Source organism: Myodes glareolus, chromosome 2 (assembly GCF_982192425.1).
Source record: "Myodes glareolus chromosome 2, mMyoGla1.1, whole genome shotgun sequence".
In the NCBI taxonomy this organism is placed as follows: domain Eukaryota; kingdom Metazoa; phylum Chordata; class Mammalia; order Rodentia; family Cricetidae; genus Myodes; species Myodes glareolus.
Genome location: NC_142027.1, coordinates 116,764,789 through 116,773,046, shown reverse-complemented (window position 1 = coordinate 116,773,046; position 8,258 = coordinate 116,764,789).

Here is an 8,258-nt window from a genome sequence, read left to right as displayed (position 1 = left end):
CTCCCTTCCTCCCTCCATTGCTGCAGCCAGGGGGTCTCCCAGGGAGAGAAAAGGGGGGAGGTGCCAGTGTGCTGGCTCCTGGGCAGTGTGGGTAGCTGGACCCCTGTGATGAGGTCTCTAGGCTCACACTGTCTCGTGCGTCCTATAGAACATGACTCCTGGGGGTCATCAAATTCCAGGCCATCACATTTTGAGACTCCCTCATGGTCTCCATGTGTCCCAACCACACCCTCTCTGGGCAAGGAGCCAACCCAGTGCCACATTTCCTACTCAGTTGCCTGCCAACCAGGCACTGCTCCCTGGAGGCTGACACTGTAGGTCCTGGTCAACATTCCTGAAGCTTCCTAAGGTCACATCCAGCTCTTGTCCTGCAGCAGCATCCAGCATGACACCATATGGTGTCCTTTTCTAGACAAATCGCTGGTTAAAACAACAACAACAAAACAAAACACATATCCCTTGTGATTCTGATTTGTGTGCTCTGAGTCCTAGGCTGAACTGACTGTCAGCACTCATGTGATGACCAGCCCGTGACCATGGGGAAACCCTAGGAAGGTCTGAGGCCTGTTACCCCCCAGTGAGGGTCCAGTACCCAACAATAGTAGTCATGGACTCTTGGGCCTGCTTTGGCCTTAAGAACAAATGTGTGCTCTGTGCTTGGGGAAAAGTTCAAGGTACCCCACCATGTCACTGCAAGGGCCAGGTTACAGCCAATCCAACTCCCATTTTACCTCATAGAAAGGATATAGCAACTTTTTTTTGTTTTTCAAGACCTGTTTCTCTGTGTAGCCCTGGCTGTCCTGGGACTCGCTTTGTAGACCAGGCTGGCCTCGAACTCAGAGATTCACCTGCATCTGCCTTCTGAGTGCTGGGGTTAAAGGCGTGCACCACACTGCCAGGCTGACACTTAGCATTTTAAAGATGTTTATAAAAGGATTGAGATGTGAATAGCTGTGTTCAGTTAACATGTGAACTTGGGTTTGATGATAAGCACACACCCTGGAGACCCTCACTGCGCTCCGCCTCTCTCCGTACCACTATAAGCAGAACCCCCCAGAACCATCACCACAGTCCGCACCACTTGAGAACCAGCTGTGACACCCTCCCTGGTGGCTCAAGGCCTCAGAGCTGCGCATCTGCTGGCGATCAGCTCAGGTGCTGAGACCTGCAAGAAGGGCCAGCTCTGTGTAACACGTGGTCTCATCTGGCAGGAACTGGAGTCTGACGGACCCTGAGGCTTGTTCCTCACTTCTGTGGGTCCCCACGGGCATCCTGAGATGCTAGAGAGACCAAGGAGGTAATAACAGGACAGTTTATTGTTTTGTCCAAGCTTCCTGTGGGGAGGTCAGGACACCTTATACATGGCGGTTCCTCAGCTTTTGCCCCGCCCCCAGTACCTGAGCATGCATGGCCCCCTCTGCCCTTCCCTGGAGAGCCTTGTAATGTGTGCCAAGTAGCACAAGGGTTTCTACAATGGTTTGTGTTTACTCCTCTCGACTGTTAAGTTGTTTTCACAGTTCCAAATGTCCAGAAATGTATTCAAAATGCATGGTGCCTCCAAAATAGGCGTTCCAATCCCTTTAGGATGCTCTGAGGCCTCACTCCTCCATAGGGTCCATTGGCAGACTGACAAGGCATTGCCCGGAGCTTGTTAGAGACATGGACTCCCAGCCATATTAAAATCCATAGATCCAGAACCTGATTCCTCCGAGGCTCCAAGGATGCAGGTGACTCCAGGCTGTGGAGAGTCAGGACTCATGCTGGCTGGACACTGGCATCTCCTGAAAACTTGTGTTTTCTCACCCAGAGATTCTGGGGGACTTTTGTCTTCTTGTAGATCTGCTAGTCCCAACAGTTGGGGTCCAAGATCTCCTGGGCATCCAGGGCCAGCATGTGGAAGGTGAGAAAGGCAATTAGGAGCTAGACACCTGTGCCAGCCACTGTCACTCTGCTTCAAGAGTGGTCATTTGAGGGACCAGCCTTGAATAAACTCAGGTAGACCCAGCATGCTTGTTTCCGTTCGGGTGTCTGGGTCCTTCCACTCTACTCAGAGCAAGCAAACAGCTCCCCAGAACTGTCAGCCTTGGCTCCTGAAGTACCCAGTGCCTGAGAGCTGGACTAGCAGAGTGTTGCTAAAATTCCTTCCTGGTGGGGGCTACGTAAGCAATGTCTGTCCTTGTCTGGAGGTTCCAGTGACAAACTGAGGCACAGTTCCACTAAAGTCCACTCACCAAGCAGACTTTAAACAACCCTTGCTAAGTCCTTTTAAGAATGATTAAAGACAGCGGCTAAAAAGATTTCCTTTGTCATCCAATTGGTCCCAGATATTAGAAGAAAAGTTATAAAGGTTAAAGGAAAAAGGTATAGGTAAGTTCCAGTTGCTGGAGGCAGCTCAAAAGGTGTCTAACAATAGAGAACTGACTGAGAGAAACAGATGTTCACTGTCATGGACCAGAATGATGCATTCTTCAGCCTCCCACTGACAGAGAGGTCAACCCGTCTTTGCTTTTAAATGAACAGACCCAGAGGGAGGTTGCAGCAGGCAACTTAACCTGAACCAGGTTGTCCCAAGGATTTAAAAAAGATTCTCCAACCCTGCTTGATGAAGCCCTAAATGCTGACCTCCTGCCCTTCCATCAGAGGTTTTCCAAGACTATACTCTTAAAATATATAAATAACACCAGGCAGTGGTGGTGCAGATCTTTAATCCCAGTACTCAGGAGGCAGAGGCAGGCAGATGTCTGTGAGTTCAAGGCCAGTGTGGTCTACAGAGCAAGTTCCAGGACAACCAGGACTGCTATTAACCTCCTTCTAGCCTCTAAACCTAAAATAAACTATAAAAGGGCCACTAAGGGATTGCTGCAAGAGTCACAGGCCTTGGGCTACATAATAGTAGTAAGAAAGCCTAACTTTGTGCATCAGAGGCTACCGGCTCCCAGGTGTGGGGAGGTAAAATGAGCCTTCCTCGGAGTAGGATGGCTGCCATTCGTCAGCTCCTAACTCCAAAGACTCAGAGACAGGTTCAAGAGTTCCTGGAGGTGATTGCTGCCTCTGAATAGCAGAATTTGCAGAAATAGCAAGGCCTCTCTACACCAGCAAGGCCTCTCTACACCAGCCCACAGGGTCTGGCGAAGAGGAACACTGAGCCCCTAATCTGGAACGAGACTAAACAAAAGACATTTGAAGTTTTAGAAACAGCTCCGAGTTCAGCTCTGGCCCTAACACTTCCAGATGTCTCGAAACTTTTCATGTTTGTCTATGAAACAAAAGATACCAGAAAAGGGGTTCTAACCCAAACTTTGGGGCCATGGAAAACACCCAGTGTTCCCTGAATGACTGGACCCTGTAGCACAGGATGGCCCACCTATCTAAGAACTGTGGCAGCTAATGCTTATATAATGAAAACAAGCAAACAAGGTGACTCTGTGTAGGAAGAGGGCCTGCTTGTTCGTCCCGGCTGCCTGGCTAGCTTAGCCCTGAAATAATCACACAGAAATTGTATTAATTAAAACACTGCTTGGCCCATTAGCTCTAACTTCTTATTGGCTAACTCTTACATATGAGTTTAACCCATTTCTATTAATCTGTATGTCACCACGAAGTCGTGGCCTACTAGCAAAGTCTCAGCACACCTATCTTCAGTGCCGGGTCCATGGCATCTCTCTGACTCTGCTTTCTTTTCTCCCAGCATTCTGTTTAATTTTCCTCACGTACCTAAATTCTGCCCTATCAGCAGGCCCAAAGCAGTTTCTTTATTAACCAATAAAAACAACACAAATACAGAAGGACCTCCTACACCATTTCCCCTTTTCTGTTTAAACAAAAAGGAAGGTTTTAACATAGTAACATTACCTATAACAAAACTGTTATCAAGCAAGAATTGCAGTTACGATATTTAGATCTATTTTATCTTTTATCATAACTAAGGAAAACTATAACTATCTATTCTTCAACTCCATCAAAGACTCCATAAGGATATAATATTATCTAAGTAAACAGGAAGTGCATTGTAAGTAACTTCCAAAACTCTAGAATTAACAGAGACATCTCACTGCCTGGACAGTCACCCAAGGTTTTTCTGTAATGTTGGGGCATCCATCTTCAGCCTGCAGGCCCATAGTATCCAGCAGACTTTTCCTCCACGAAGCAGGAAATTTCAAAGACAGTTCAGTCAATTTCTTCTGTGTCCTGCAGAATGTCTCACAGACTTTCATGAAGCAGGAACCCCGAAGGACAATCTCACCTTTAGGCAAGTTCATCAGTCATCTCTCTGTGGGTCCTACATGTCCAGTGAACCAGTCCTCCAGGCAAAAGCAGTTTCTTGCCCAAATATCTAAGGAGCCTCTTCAGTGCCCATCTTCCTCTTAAACTAATTGATGCTGCCAGGAGCAGATGTGTCTTATTGTCATGAAAATTCCTTAAAACATCTTAAATGCCATATTCTGAAGGCCTCTGAAAGATTTGAAGAATATCTATCTAACTGAAATATCTAGAAAATCTAACTAACATGACTACAAGCTTGACTATTAAATATAACCTATATTTTGTAATTATACACTACATTTTTTAAATGAGCTACACAATCACATTACCTTAATCAAGATTAGAAATACATATACATATAGCAAAAGTGACCTTAAATTTGTATCAATAAACCAAGATCTATACCAAAGCAAATTATTCATCTCTATAGCATATCCCCCTTTAAATGTAAACAAACAATTATAAACAATATTTGGAAATATGGGCATAGTTTCAACAGAAAAGGGGAAATGGTGTAGGAGGTCCTTCTATCTTTGTGTTGCTTTCATTGGTTAATAAAGAAACTGCTTTGGGCCTGTTGATAGGGCAGAACTTAGGTAGGCAGGGGATATTAAATGGAATGCTGGGAGGAAGAAAGCAAAGTCAGAGAGCCACCATGGATCCACCAGAGACAGACACTGGGAATTTTACTCGGTAAGCCACTGCCACGTGGCGATACACAGATTAATAGAAATGGGTTAAATTGAGATGTAAGAATTAGTCAATAGGAAGTTAGAGCTAATGAGCCAAGCAGTGTTTTAATTAATACAATTTCTGTGTGGTTATTTCAGGGTTAAGCTAGCCGGACAGCCGGGACAAACAAACAGCCCCTCCTTGCAACAACTCTGGGTCAGGATCTTACACAACCAGCATCCCACACTGTTGAGGCCCTGTCCTCAGAGGAACACCAGGACGCTGGCCATCTGATGCCTGTGTGACCCAGCACCAAGCCCTACTCCTTCACCACCCTTGAGTCTGATCTGAGGAACCTGTCACCATCAATCCTGCTACTGTCCCGCCTGATGATGACCTGCGAGTGCCCTTCTATGACTGTCATGAGATAAAAGCCAGAACCAGGTTTGTGGGGGCCACAGTAGCTACTTTAACCGGAATGATTTGGGCCGAAGTCAGGTACCTCAGCCTGGAAAGCAGAGCTAATCAACCTGACCCAGGCTCTCAGATGGGAGTAAGGAAAATCTTCCACCATGGACATGGACAGTCGCTGGCCTTCTACTGCTATTCATGTTCTTGGTTATCTACAGAGACAGAGGGCCTCTCAGAATGGGGAAAGGATATGATATTTGGGTTCCCCCATGAATTGCTCTCCTCCACTGCTGAGGACATCAAAACGGTGACATCCCGGAGAGAGGGGTGTAACTGGGTCACTGACTTGGCCTGCCTGACAAATGGCCCTCAGGACAGTGAGTCAGCTGATACTCTGATGACACACCCTGACCTGTTACTGACTGAGACTCCATGGTACAGCCGAGAGGAATGAACAGATCAAACCCACAGTTAGTGGAGGATACCACAAGGAAAGATCATTCTCCCAGAAACACCTGGCAGGACTTAGGTAACTGACCTTCCCAAGGCTACCCATCTGGGGTCCACAAACCCTTCTGAGCTGCTCAGACCAAGTTATACTATACCTGGACTGGACAGACTGGCATGGGATGTCTCAGCCAGGTGCCAGGTTTGTGCTCAAGTAAATTCAAGACGTAGAGCCCTTCCCCAGGAAGGGGTCCAATTGAGATACCAACACCCTGGCAAACTCTAGGAAGCTAACTTCAAAGAGATCTGGCCCGCTAGGAGAGAATAAAAGTACCTGCTAGTTTTTAAAGGTGCCTTTCCAGGCGGGTAGAAACATTCCCCACTCACTGAAAGTGCTCAAACGGTAGCTTAGACGCTCCTCCCGAAACTGGTCCCCTGATTTGGCCTCCCAGATAGCAAGAGGCTCTGGCAATGGCCTGGCTTTCACAGCTAAAGCCTCTCAGTTAATAATAGAATCTTTAGGGATAGATTGGAAACTTCACTGTGCATAGAGATGTCAGAGTTCGGGGCAGGTTTAAAAACAAAACAAAACAAAACAAAACAAAACAAAAAACCTGACATTAAAAGAAACTATACCGGGCTGGAGAGATGGCACAGAGGTTAAGAGCATTGCCTGCTCTCCCAAAGGTTCTGAGTTCAATTCCCAGCAACCACATGGTGGCTCAAAACCATCTGTAATGGGGTCTGCGCAAGCATACTCACAGACAGAATATTGTATACATAATGAATAAATAAATATTAAAAAAGAAACTGTACCAAAGCTCTCATTAGCACACAGGGAACGGTGGAAAGACCTCCTCCCTTTGCTTTGCTTTGGGCCTGCTGCACCCCACACAAGGAAGAATTTACCTCTTGTGACATCAAGTATGGAAGACCTGCCCCACTGCTTTCACCGCTCAGAGACCCCTGGTTGGCAGAGCTCACTAACTGTAGGTACTGCCTCAGATTGTGGGAGAGACCCTGCTGACTCCAACGGTTTGTGTCCAGTGATACCATCTGGGTCAGGCAGGTAGCCAAGGAGGCACTGAAACCGACTTGAAAAGGACCCTCTATGATTGCAGCTGTGAAGGCAGCTGGAATTGTACCACGGTCTGCTACACCCAGGTTGAGAACGGGGAAGCCACGGGTGACAATGATCAGTGACTGTCTCCAGACTGTGGGCCCATTAAGGTTTCATCGGGCCCCAGGCCCTCCACTCTCAGCCCCTCTACCTCCTCCTAAGCCTCATGTTTGGTATGAATCATCACCATCATCATCATCATCGTCATCATCATGGTCTAACCCCATGACCCTTGGGTGTAGACTTGGGAACCGAGGAAGACAGAGGCGGGGTCTAATGTGACTACAGACCAGCAACCCATCCTCATCTTGACCTTTGCTCCCTGACGCCCACTCTAAATATCTGCTTGCACTGGAGAAAGGAAAGATGGGGGGCTTTGTCTCTGGAGTTTACAATTCTATGCCTGCCCTAAGACTTGGCCCCTTAGTGACCAAGAACAAGATAGTTTCTATTGCAAAAGTGGGGATTGTAAAACAGAGGCTTCCTGAAAATACACAGATAAATATATTGAAAGACAGTCCCCCCCAAGAAATACACAATAGGAAAATGTAATCCAGTGGCCATAAAATTAACAATCTGGACATTCACTAAGAAAGATTCCAGCTTTTAGAAAACGGGAAACCTGGGGAATCCGACTATGCCACAGGAAGAGCCCTAGGGAGAGAGTTAACCATTCCCAGCCAGAAACCAGCAAGGCTTACTAGTTATGCTTAGATCCCCGGCCACCATACCACATAGGAATAGGGACTAACAGACTGTCGGCCCATTGAGTGGCAAATTCCTTGTGAATGGGAACAGCTCAAATTAGCATCAGAAGACTTACTCAGGGTCCGGAACTTGTCTCACATCCAAAACCTTTAAACTAGGTACCTCCTCTTATTCTGATGCCCGCTATGGGTTACTTCATCCGGACAACAGCAATATTGCCAGAGCCCCCGAGACTACACACAGGAAGGGCATGTACTAATGTTTTGACTAAATGTGCCTCTTCTGATGTATTCCAAACTAAGTAGACAGGTTGATGAAGACCTAGGGGTATTAAAAGCTGCCATTTCTGAATGGAAACAACAGAGTTGCTTGCAGAAATGGTCTACAGAATTGGAGAGGATTAGCCTGACTTCTCATGAGATAACGGGGGCTATGAATGGCTTTAATGAGACACCTGTTGCTTCTATGCCAATTGATCAGGAGTGATTAAAGAAAATCTGGCCGTGGTTGGGGAAAACCTCAAAAAGAGAAAGAGACATAAATCAAAGATGCCAGTCTTTCCCCCCCACCACCCTGCCACACACACTTGGCTAACTACTCTGCTATCAACACTGGCTGGACCTTTAATTCTCATTGA